Genomic DNA, 10220 nt, shown 5'->3' with positions numbered 1-10220 from the left:
TCTGTCTTTGTTGACACCCGCCATGTGTGTAGACGGAAATACTGGGCAGAAATGAACTAAAACTACTTCTTTTTGTGGCAGGTTGCAACCATAAACTGACCTAAACCTTAATTGCAATTTATTATTTATTTGGAAAATAAAGTTTCCATCAACGTTTATCACATAAGCGGTAAATCGATCAAGGTAAAATCCGATGAGACCAAACTTTTTCCTTTGAGTCGATATTCATGACATTCCATTGAATATGACTGTTTCCATGAGGCATTTTTAATTCAATATCACTTAATTCGGATAAAAACGTGTGGATGTAAACGTAGCTAATCTGTCTCAATTTGGTGTCACGTTTTAAAATCTCGTTTTCCGTAAGACAATTGACATATTTGTGACATATTTGTTGAATGTCCTATATTAGAAGCTAATATGTTGAAAATACAAAATATCTTTGATTCAGAAAACATTTAAAGCAATAGTTCAGTTTTTTGGGAAAATACTCAGATTCACATTCTTGCCGTAAGTTCTATGAGAAGATTGATACCACCCTGATGTTTGTTTGTGATGAAGCTACTGCTACAAAGCTGGCTAGGTTAGCTTAGCATTAGGACAGGAAAAAGATGTAAAACCACAGAAATGTCACTTTTACGCTTTTTGTACGGGAACAAACACAATGTAGTGTGTTAATGAGTGAGCTTTACAAGGTGGTAGGTTGATTTTGTGAACTTTGGACAGGGCCAGGTTAGCTGTTTTCCCCCTGTTCCTTTATGCTAAGCTAAGCTAACTGGCTGCTGGTTGCAGCTTCATATTTACTGTACATACAGTACATGGACGTTATCAATCTTCTGTGTGTCAAACTATTCCTTGAAGTGAAAAGTAAGTTATGATGTTAAAAAGTTGCTTTGCATTGCAACAAAATCAATGATTGTAATGATAATGGGGGGGGGGGGGGGGGGGGGGGGGGGTGGCGTCTTGTTTTAAGCAAAATAAGATTTGAAGACTCGCTATTTCAACACATGACATGTTTAGATGGATCATTTTTTATGTTGGGTTTCTTAACAATAAGATCTTCTGTGGTTATCAAAGCATCCCCACTTTTTATTTGAACGTTTATTTATATGTATATTTTTTTTACTAATATCCACAGCTGATCATAACCCCCACGCAGCAACACTTGAACATTTTACGTCAAATATTGTTTATTATTCTTTCTTATGCCCTACTTTAAGTCACATGCTGATCAAACTAGAGGGGGGGGGAGGGTGGGTCAAACTGTTGCAACATATAGCATCTCGCCTGTCTGTGAATGTGTAACGGAGACAGATATTTGCCTTACCTTTTATGCAGAACTGAATGATTGCCTCGAAAGAGAGAGACAGAGAGAGGGAGAGAGTTAAGTGGGAGGGAGAAAAGATGAGACATTAAAAGACGGCAGCAACAGTGCTGAAAAGAAAGCACATTTCCTCCAACATACTGCTGCCGCGGCGGCGGCGACAACAATAACAGTATTAACAGGAAGAAACAACACTAAGCATGACGCACGGTAGCTAACCAGAGACTGTTCATCCATAGTGCCAGACTTTAAGCAGTGCATGGCTAATGATTCACCCAGACAGAGGGGGGGGGGGGGGGGAGCTTTGGTGGTTGTTTTGCAGCATACATTACTCTTCATTTTCGACTCGCTTGATGAAAGAAACGCGGCCGCCGCGCCGTGACCAGTGGAATTACACAACAACGCATTACAGACGGCTAGCGTCGGATTATTACTGTTTCTGGGTGCCGGCATGTCATTTCCCCTACAGCCCGTTTGAATCATGTTCAAAATAATTGTGTTTAATCTCTCCGACGGGTCAATTCAGACAGAACACACACACAAGTGGTTGAATAACGTTTTCTTCCTGCAGGCGACAACTTCACTGCAAATAACTATTAGCCAGTAACATTCATTCAAGGATTTTTGCATGTACTGTATTTAGCTTCATAGCCTTGTTTTATTTTTTTTCTCATACAAGGTTTGGGATTTTTTTTTTTTTTTTCTCATGCAATTACCCCAGTGGTGGTTGAGGTACAATACAAGCAACCGTACAGGAAGGTTTAGAGAAAGAAGGCTGCAAATTTACAGTGCATGTAAAACAGCCGTCCTGGCTCCTCATCGTGTTACGTTAGCGCCATCCACACTGAGTTTTCTTAGGAACCAAAGTTAAATTTTCTGTTCTCATGATGAAATATTGATGTTGTTCCATGTATGTGCCTTGAGGTTGAACTTACAATGTAAAGTCCTTGAAGACCTTTAAATGTTTTTGCACAAACTGTAAATACTTAAGTGAAGCTTTTTGAAAATAAAAGAGCCATTGGATTTGAGCGATCACTCCTTTTTATTTAATTTGATGTTAGACGTTTGTATTTGTGTTTAATGAGTGATCCCGCATTCTTTGTCTTTTACATGGCGGTTCTGTGTGCTGGCAAGCTGTCATGCTTTCTGAGGAGAGGGTTGCACACGAAACACGGGTCGAGCTAAATCTATTTTAGGTCAGACACTATAATTCGGGATCAAAGATTTGTGCTGTACCACACGATGCCAAGTAACCCTCTTATTTCTACAGGAAGCTTGAGACGTCTTAGCGTAGCCACCACGGCTTAGCGTTCAGCTGGGAAAAATCCAGGATACTCTCTCATTCTACTTGTATGGCACAACTAAGTCCCAGAATGGGCTCTTCCTCCAAAATCTCTGTGTTCTACCAAAGTCTAACTTTTTTTCCCCCCCTCCCATGACCGCATCCCAATGTTGCCTTTGCAACCTCCAGCCCAACCCTAATTTGCTATGACAATTGACCACACGCATTCAGCATTCTGAAACACAAAAGGGTGTGTCACTTTGAAATTCCGAGCAGAAAATTTGTGTTTTTCTCAAAATCCCCACATGTCAAAATGTGATTTTATTGTTGTAAAATTGTAGGATTTTTAGGCAGGCCAAGTGGCTGAGGAGAACTGAGACTTTGGCACTAAATAATTGACGTTGCTGTTCCCTTCTCCTTATGTGTTGAGTAAAGATCTGGAGTGTGTGATCTCACACGTGTGCTTTCATCAGTAGTTGTAAGTCCATCACTAAGTTGGTAGAGTTCTTACTAGTCTCGCATTGCCGGACGTTCTGTACCTCTGCAGTGCTGTGACAGCGATGCAGTACGGTTCTGGCTACACCACCATCTTTTTTTGGGATAGGGGGAAAAACACCTTGACTTGTTGGTATTTCTTTAAAGCTTTAGTGCCTACATTTTTTTAAATTAACGAACGTCCGAATCATTAAGCCCATCGCCAAATGAGTTGCTACAAAGCTAATTAAGACTATCAGCTCCACACAACTCTCTCACTCTCTGTATTTCTCAGTATGACTATGTTCAGAAGACTGTGTTGTCCGCCGATTTACCTGCGCAGAAACTCCAGTGAAGAGTCAATCATGTGATTTTTTAATTCTTCCTCATGGGGCGACAAACTACGCCCTATAGCTTTAAACCAGTCACTACCGCTCGGGGCGGTGCTTAGCCTTGATAGCAGAGATAGCGAGAGGGGAGGGACATGGCGCCAGATGTCAGGCTTTATCCCAGCGATGTACATCTGTTGAGCCAGACTAATGTCTACCATGCACTAGAAGACTGAACAGAATAAAGTCTCACACCATCTCACATTTGAAGACAACCTGACATAATGTCACTATGGGATTTTACTGCCAACACTTATGGAATCGCTTGAAAAGTCGTTTGGTGTGAGGTTGGCCTAAGTTCTTAGTAACTAGCTTGTTATCGAAATAGTTATGCCGACCTTACACCCAACGGCGTTTAAAGCGATTTAAGAGACAAATTTCCAACATCGAAAGGAAATCAGGAGAGTCTTGCTAGAGTTTGGGCCGGCTCCCGTCGTCTCGATTGTTTTGGTCTGAGATGGTCATGACATATTTTAACCTATTCTGTAAATGTAGTCCAACATGGTTATATTTTAGAATGTATTTGGTGTATTTGGAAAAGCATACATGGAGAAACGTGTTTCAAAGTTACTATTCATGCAGGTGAGGATGAGTGGGAAATTATGCTAACCTGCACTTAATACATTGAAATGGTGAGGTGCTTTTTTATTGCTTTTCATATCATTTTGTTTTATGAATTGTTTACCCCCGGTTAGTCACTGATTTGTTGATTCACCCCCCGGAAAAGAGGGGAGGGGGGGGGGGGAAATCAAAGAGTGAATCAATGCCCAATCTTTTTTTTTCACCCAGTGTTTCTATTATTAGGTCGGTGTTGTTTTTTTTTGTGACGTGCAATTTTGAATCTTCACAGTTGACATAATTAAAGAGATTTCATCAGTGTGAGGTCAGGTGTGTCAGCCAATTCAATAGTACCTCTTTTATTCTTTAATGCAAATGGGTCATAAGTAACAACCAGTGTCGGATTAAATACATCTACCCTAGTATTGTACTAAAGTACAAATCCAAGGGATTTGTAGTATTTTCTTTTCGTGCTATGTTTTACACTTCTCCACATCAACCCAGTGTGAAATATTGTACTTATAACCAGTGGTTAAATTTGCTTTTGTTGGGAGGGGGAGCCCTTAGTTACGATGAATGGTTAAAATGACTTCATGAGTTTTTACACCAAAAGGTTTTTTTTTCCCCAGTATTAATGTGTAGGTTTGATTAGTTATTCCAACAAAGAGAAATACTTTACAATTCACTTACTTTATTATTTTTTTTTTTTTACCTTTAGGCTAATGATGATGAAATAAACAGGCAAGTGTGAACATGTTTGAAAATATTGGTTGGCTAATATGTAAACATCTTTTTAAACAAGAAAATTATGTTGATTTAAGAGAATCAGGGACACTTTCTATATCACCGTGACTCATAATGTTGCCGGGGTTTTTAGCATTAAGCCCTTGATTTTCTACATTTTTTGGTGAATTTTCATGCACCTATTTCCATCTTTTTTTGAATCAATATGCCTGAAATATCTTTATATAAAAAACATTACAATCCAAATATAAAAACATAATGGAATATATTGCAGTAAGGCTCCCAGGCATTCTGTATTGTTTTATACTTATTCTCCTTTAGATTGACTTTTCTAGAGATTGGCATAGATTAAACAACCAGCAGTGATACACATTTAAAACTAGCTGCACCCGAATCAGCCACAAAAAACCCATCATGGTAGCAGTGTTTTACAGCACGACTTGTGTCCTAATATTTGTGAATATTGTGAGTCCTTTAGTTTGTCATCTTTGATGCGGCTGAATTGAATCAACCATTTGTTTTTTACTTTGAATTGTTCGCTAAACAGGGTTTTTATTTTTTAAATCCCTCCGTGCCCAAAGAAAGATTAATTTTCTGCTTAGCGCATGCTCTCCAACGGCTCCACTCTGTGATCCTTGTTCAAGAATCTCCTAATCAGCCTCGATATGGAGGACAAATTAAAGGATGCATTTTAAAGCTACATGTTATTTCAGGGGCTACAAACATTGACATCTGTTTTTTTTTTCAGCATCGAACTGCCTGCTTCGAAGCTGCATTCTGTCCGTGTGTGTTATTACCGTCGTCCATTGCCCTCAAGTAGCCTTTAATTAAAGGCTGAATGCCTTCGCCTCTTTCACCGTCCTTCAGGCTAATGCGTGTCACGAGGGGTTGCTGGATTTCTGCCCATTTACTACCGACAGTGAATGCCACGGACATTAAGCAAAAAAAAAAACAACAACCCGTAAATAGACTAAATCAATTAAGGATCTTCTTGTTGTACTTTAAACGTCTATGAAGATTCTATGTTCAACACTTTATTGCCATACAACTCGCAAGTTGCTAAGCATTTGCTTCTGTGTGCTCATGATAGGACATCAACAAAGACACAAAAAACACACATACACATATATATACACAATATACATATATATACACAATATATATACGGTATCCCACACAGGATCACACTTGACAAAGTCAGATAAAGGGCTAGAGTGGCAGATGTCAGGTTAAAGATGGCATGGGGATACAGAGTGCAAATCCACAAACTTTACAATAAATAGACAAAATAAATTTAGCGTGGGTGGCAAAACAACATGTTGAAGAGTATTGTAAAAACAATATGAAGAGATGGGAAATTTATACAGGCTCGTTAGGAGAACCTTTTTCTCATGAGATACTGGTTCTGGGACGGAGCGCTGGATCGGTACCTCATAAATATATGGAAAATGAGTTCAAACAGCCAGCACGGTTTGCATCTATCCCTGTGTGATGGTGATGGTGAAGGAGAAAATAGCCCTTCAAGTTCAGTTTTGTGTTTTTTTCCTGAGCGTGGCCGTTTCCTCTGTTTGATGCGAGTCTTTTTAAAGAGCACCTATTATACAACTTTTTAGGTGTTAGTTTTTTGATTCAGGACTCCTATAGCCTGACATGTTTCACAGCACAATTAAACTAAGTAGATTGTCGGGAAAGTCGTTCCGTCACCTGTTCACTTTCTGCAGGTCCTCCGCAAGCTCGGTTTGGGTCGTCGTCGTCCTCTTCCCCCGCCGAGCCCACTCCGTTTTGATTGGTCATCTTGCGGGTGTGAGCGTGGCGCAGCGTGACTATGTAGGGGAGTCCGTTTCACTGACGTCGACAAATCCAGAAAATTCACCAATGAGATCCGAGCATTCAGAGCTGGGCAGAGCTAACCCAAGCTGCCAGGAGGGCTCACGTCTAACTGCATTTACCTCATTAATTTGAAACTTTTGTATTGTTTAACATGGCCATACACCATAATAACAACATTGATAGATCAGAGAAGGTGAAAAAAGCATAATAAGTGCTCTTTAAATTTGACTTTTTTGACTTGAAAGAGTCACATAACACAGCACCGACTCTATAGTACTCCTCTGACAGAGCATTTAAACATTGAACATGGGATATTTTAAGCAATCCTCAGTTAGGGGACTGTTACTGGGGCTAAAAATGCAAACAGAATTTGTGCCCATGTTTTTCTGTTTCAGCAGCAAAGAAAATGTGCTTTGTGCCACTGAGATAGCCAAGAAGTGTTCTCCACCAAAATGTATGCTTTGAATACTGCCTGACAAGTCTTTAGTATCAGCAGGGGACTTTCAAAACGAGACAACCACAGCAATTCCTTTAGAAAAAAATGTACACAAAATACACTCTTCTCTTTTGCAATTCATAAGAAGTGACTGGCCGGCTGTACACAGTCCTAATTGGTGACACAATGAGTTTTCCCTCTGAAAACCTAAAGTCGAACTGCCTGAAATCCTCTCAGTCCTGGAAGGCATTTATAGGTGTTGACACAATGAAAACAACCCTTGCTTTACACAGAATGATGCACCATACTAACAGGCTCCTGCAACAGATACCACCACTATGAAGCTGTAATGGTCAGTTTGTCTTGACATTATTTCCTAGAGGCATTGACTCAGCCTTGAAAAGTAGTTTAGTGTGATTTTGCTGCATGAGCTGCCATTTGAATCTGAAGTTAACCTGAAATGTAAGGTTAGGATTTTGTAATTCTCACGTAGCTTTAACCATGGATTGCTTTAGATTGTGTAATTTGTATTATGTCAACGTCTTGTATATGGCCTAGGGCGTAATCTATTTTTGATTTCACTTGTTTGACTGATTTTTTGGGATTTGTTTGATGTGGGATTTTGTTCATTTTTAAAAATAATGTATTTAGGATAAAATACAGTTTAAGATGCACTTTTGATGACAGGACACATGTCGTTTTGCACAATTTATGTAAAGTCATTTGTCTGTAGCTCATTCCGTGAGAAAAATCATACTGTGAATCTAACACTGTGAATTACATTACATCCCTATTGATTAACAAACTACACCGTGCCGGTGTTTTAACCTTCTGAGACCTAAGGCCATTTTTACAGTTTATTGTCCGTCTAGATAGATAAAAAAGCTTGTAAAACATCAACCCTGTTGGTTACAGTCAAGATATGAACATCATTCTTTATAGGACAAACTGGGTTATTGGAATATGTGGGTTGCAGTGAGGTCACTTGCATGTTAAAAATGGTTGTAGGGCCTTAAAGATAAATAAATAAATAAAACGGAACATGAATCTTCCAGATATGTATTGATATCACAGACATATAAGTAAAATCTAAGCCATTTTCCTTTCTAAAACACTTCTCATATGTCTTGGGAGTCACACTGTGAAGAAATAATCATTATAACTTAAACAGTTGACAAAATACATGCATTTTTTCAAAGAAAGTCAAGACGCTTTTGCTCTCATGACATTTACTTATGCCAATAATAACATAATAATGTCATATTTATTGATATTACACCCACAGCAATACTACACAAGCAAATGCATGTCAAAAATGGGCGCCTCTTGGCCTTCCGTACAGCCTATTGGCCTTTTTGTCCCCTCTGGCCTTCCATACAAGAGGGTGACGTTGTCTCCCATATATGGGCAGGCTACTTCCTTTTCTTCCGTAAATAAACACAGAGCAGACATGGAGCCGCGAGCTAGCGGCAGAAATGAGTCCAAACGCGATGAATTATGGACATAAAGGGGATCCATCTTGGATGTAACAGTTTGGATTTAAAGCCCAACGACCCCGAAAGAGGCTGGAAGTTCCAGGCTCAATAGAAAATCACCTGCAGAGGCGGAAGAGACCTCCGTAACTGCTAACTCGTGACCTTTTAGACGCAACCATTGGTAAGTCGCTGGCTTGTGTGATTGTTAAATTATGAAACTATGAATCAGAGGTGCGGTTTTTACGCGTGGGCGAGTGTCTCGGTCTCAGTGAAGGTGACATTCTGCCAGCATATGCTCAGGATGAGTGTTTTAAGAAGGGAGCGTGTGAAGAAAGCCGCCATCACACCCCAAACCCTGCAGTGCACGATAGTGCCTTCCATTTACCTCGGAACTAGGATGCCAAAGCTGAGAATGAGGTCACACCCGGGTTGATTGTGTTCCATTTAAAGTCGGATTTTCATTGTTTTCAGTAGCTCTAGCCAGGTTTGCAATTGTTAGCCATGTTCGGGGCACTTACTCAGGGTACCTGGTGCTTGCTCGAGATTTCCGAGGTCAGGGGACGTGTTTTGAGTTCAGAGTACAAATGAAATGCACTATGAGTAACAGACATGTCCACATGAGTACCCCTTTGTCTACATACCATTAATAGGTGATCATCATGATTGATTGGTAAAGAAATCAAGCAATCCTCTTTCTAATTCCGTATGGCATGCTCCTTTGTTTCATAGTCACATTGTCAGACTTTGTGACGATTCAACTGTGAGATTGGCAGTCGATGCAGGCTCCTTCGATCGAATTGTTTAGTCGACTATTCGAGGTCACCCCTGCATGATATACGTATGACTAAACATATCCAAGACGCATGCAATGATCATGGAACTGTTGAATTAGGGTTTTGGCACCTTTTTGTTGGTCAAATTCAGGCACTACGTGAGTGGGTAACAAACGTAGCAGTGGTGGAAGTATTCAGATATTTTACTTAAGAGGTATTCAGCTGAATGTACTTAACTGTACTGGCTATGCAGCTCAATGGCTCCTTTGTAGGTTATGTTAGGTTGTTCATATTGATGCATTAATGTGCATAGTAACTATATTATTGTTCTAGTTGTTAAGATTAACCTAATTTTTTACTACTTTATATACTTTTGGGTGACTATATAACAACGCATCGCATTTTAATCTGCATTTACGGAAGTGAAATGGAAAACAAAATGGAAAGACTTATGTAATGTACAGTAGAAGTGCTTCAAAATTGCACTAAAATCTGCAATAAAGTGGCTATAAATCTCTGTAAAGTAAAACTCTCTGTAGGTTCATCACTCCAAGCAACTCCTTCCACATTGTGACATTGTTTTCACACTGTTATTGCATAGACATTGTTGTTATAAATAATAAATGATAGCAAAATACATGTACAGTGCTTGATTCAGAATTGCTACTGGCGTTCCACTGCAGTGTAGCATGTTAACTTGAACATTATACAACAAAAACCATCAAGTTCCCAAGAAAGACAATGGTTAACTCCAAAGCTACGGCTCTGACTGTGCATCCATATACAAATGCAAATATACGTTGTGTATTTCCTCATGAGAAATTAACCGGGTACATGACTTGCTCGGTGCTATGAGAGACATCCATAGAGATCACATGTTTTATGATCATTTTTCTTATTTGTTTAAAAAAGAAAAAAAAAAGAAGCCAAAATTA

At 39.4% G+C, this 10220-nt stretch overlaps 1 long non-coding RNA gene across 1 annotated transcript in view; it reads left to right on the top strand.

The window, feature by feature from the left end:
- The window catches only part of LOC116706404 (uncharacterized), a 10916-nt gene extending 8564 nt beyond the window's left edge, over nucleotides 1–2352 (top strand). The window contains exon 2 of the long non-coding RNA XR_004336224.1: nucleotides 1375–2352. This is a non-coding gene — a long non-coding RNA (uncharacterized LOC116706404). The remainder of the gene's footprint in view (nucleotides 1–1374) is intronic.
- Nucleotides 2353–10220: the final 7868 nt, after the last annotated feature.

The sequence above is a fragment of the Etheostoma spectabile genome, chromosome 18, assembly GCF_008692095.1.
Source record: "Etheostoma spectabile isolate EspeVRDwgs_2016 chromosome 18, UIUC_Espe_1.0, whole genome shotgun sequence".
Taxonomy (NCBI): domain Eukaryota; kingdom Metazoa; phylum Chordata; class Actinopteri; order Perciformes; family Percidae; genus Etheostoma; species Etheostoma spectabile.
This window is presented reverse-complemented; position numbering and strand designations above follow the sequence as displayed.